The 2,683-nt window shown below is 56.7% G+C and overlaps 1 protein-coding gene across 4 annotated transcripts in view; it reads right to left on the bottom strand.

Annotated features, from left to right (window-relative positions):
* ATG4B (autophagy related 4B cysteine peptidase) overlaps positions 1 to 2,683 on the bottom strand; it is a 22,844-nt gene that overhangs the window by 6,020 nt on the left and 14,141 nt on the right. The gene's annotated exons all lie outside the window — the stretch shown is intronic.

Raw genomic sequence — 2,683 nt, 5'->3', positions numbered from 1 at the left:
GTCCAGACACCCAGAGGACGGGGTTCACAGGGCTTCTGGGCTGGGCCTCTGCAGACTCAGGGCAGCTGTGCCTGGAGGGGGCCTGGAAGCCCCCGTCCCGTGTGTCCCTTCCACCTGGCTGTTCCGGATTTCCATCCTTGCGTGGCAAACCCATGACCTGGGGAGTTGCATGCGTTTCTCAGTTCTGTGAGCTGCTCTAGCAAATAAACCGCATGCGAGGAGGGGGCTGCTGGAACCGCCCATCCGTAGCTGGTCAGTCAGAAGCACACGCAGGTGACACCTGGACTTGCTATTGGCGTCCAAGTGGCGGGGAGTGTGGCACAGCCTTGTGGGACTGACGCCTTGTCCAGGTAGATGGTGTCAGAGATGATTTGAATGGGAGGACGCCCAGCTGCTGTCACGGTACTACTTGGTGCTATAGGGAAAAGCCCACACATAACTGGTGTCAGAATTTTACCTTCTAATTCCTAGACACGGGTTTCTGGGCTTTTGCTTCTCCCCGTGCATGGCTGTCTGGCGACCTGCGTGCTGCGGGTTCAAAGGGCCACGTGTCTGGCATTGCTGCACAGGTGCGGGAGGGCCCGGTCTGTCCCCGTGACCTCCGCGCCTCTTCCCGCTGCTCCTGCCGCCCTCTCCCCATCGGCCTGAGCTGCATGTCCCCTTCCTTCGTTCGCACTTCCCACCGCCTGGCACCAGCACCCAGGGCACGGGTTTTTCTCACCTCACCACACATCAGACTCCAGTGTGTCATCTGTTAGCCTGACCTCCTCTGACCCAAAAGCTAAGACAGAGGTTTGAAGTTTTGAGGTAGTAGAGTTTTGTCCTTTCTTCTACTTATTCTGCGTTGGTTTTTATGTAAATGTTCCCTGGGCACTTTAAAAGAAGTACATTCTGCCACAAAAATGCGGGGCTTGACATGCATCTATTAAACTCTTGTGTTACTTTGGTCCTCTGTAATGTTATTTTTCTCCTGGATCTGTCCTGTGTTTTCTGTTTATGTGCCATAGTTTTGCCTGGCCATCTGCTTTGCTCTCTTCTGCTCCTGCCGTCAGGTGCTTCGCCCCTGCACCCTTCTGACTACTCTCGTATTCAGTCTGTGCTCCTCTCATCCCCTGTGCTCACTGCCAGGCTACCTCTGTCAATCTGCAGTTCCTCCCTAAGTTCAGTGACTCTCCATCCTCTATCGTGCTTACAAACGTATGAATCTGCCCATGTTAAATGCTGGCAGGGCCTGCCCTGGCCGTCCTGGCTGGCCCTCAGAGGACAGGGACACCCAAAGAGCAAGGCCTCCCCTCACGTGGCACGCATCCCATAAAACCTGGCAGGCACGTCGTAAGCTGCCTCGTTCCCTGGGGAGGGGTTCTGATGGGTTTGCTGACGTCAGTGGTCTCTGCCTAGAAACCAGGAGTCTCTGCTTGGCCAGGCTCTGCTCCGCTGCACCCAAAGCTCCCCTCCCCAGCCTGCTGCCCTGAGTGACTGAGCGGTGGGCTAGAAAGGCAGCCAACCTGTCTTTGCTGAAGCCTGGAGCTTCTGGGGCTCCTGAGGCCAGAAACAGTCAGTCCGGGCCATGTGGGATCACCTCCGTGGACCCTGCCATTCCCCAAACTGTGTGCGGGAACCCAGGCATTGCTTCCAGGCCCGGGGTCCTTGCTGGTGGTCTGATGGGATTCTTCCTAAGTTCAGGTGCTGGACATCCTGCACTTGCCTCTGTGACACGCATGCATCACTTCTGACTCAAGAGGGGAGGGCTATGCAATGAGATGGCCTGACCGTGGCCAGGCAGCCCCATCCTACAGGGGCCTGTGAAGAATGCAGGGTTGACTCGCGAGCTCCTCGCACAAACCCCAGGCCCACGTCTCGTTACGGTTCCAGCACTGCCGCTCTGGACGACCGAGATGCCCGAAGAGGCTGCAGCCAGCATCCAGGCACCGTCGAGTCGCCTCCAGGGCCCCCACTAGTGCCACACGCCCCAGAGGACGGAGGTTCTGGACAGCAGCTTGTCCCCTGCCCTCCCTGGCCGTGGCACTGGAGCAACCAGCCTCCGGTTTGAAGCCAAGGGCTGGATGAGTGGCTGGGCTCGCTCCTGAGGTGGTGAAGGACACGGGCAAGTGGGTTCTCCCGCGCTGGGCGGAGGACAGGAAGGTGAGGTGGGGGACGGCGTGGCCGGACAGCAGACGGTTACGTTTCCACTGACTAGAGAAAAAGCTCACGATGCTGTGTGTTTTTTGAAAGATAACAAAACACTGGAAAGAAGAGCGCCTAAACGTGAGCGTGAGCTACTTCTGAGCAGTAACGTCGAGTGATGTTTTCCCCTTTTCCGTATGTTTTCTCTCTTTTTCGTACATTTCCTAAGTTTCCAACGTTTTAGAAAAATTTCCAGAAATACGATGCAGAGAAAGGCAGAAACAGAAACACGTCACCCTGTGACAGTCCAAGTTTATCAAGTCCTGGGGGACAGTCACATCTCGGCTCCCCAATCCTATGCTGAGTGTCCCCAAAAAGAAGAGGAAGCATGGGGCCCCTGTCGCTGGCAGGGATGTGACGCCCCCACTCCACGGCTGCAGTTGTGTGTGCAAGATCTGCCTGTAAAGTCCACGCCGCCCTGCAACCTACACACAGAAAATGATGTCACTCAAGGCGCACGTCTCACGCAAACCTGGGCTCAGGGCCGCAGTCCACGTGT

The sequence above is a fragment of the Pteropus vampyrus genome, unplaced genomic scaffold (genome assembly GCF_000151845.1).
Source record: "Pteropus vampyrus isolate Shadow unplaced genomic scaffold, Pvam_2.0 Scaffold291, whole genome shotgun sequence".
Taxonomy (NCBI): Eukaryota; Metazoa; Chordata; class Mammalia; order Chiroptera; family Pteropodidae; genus Pteropus; species Pteropus vampyrus.
This window is presented reverse-complemented; position numbering and strand designations above follow the sequence as displayed.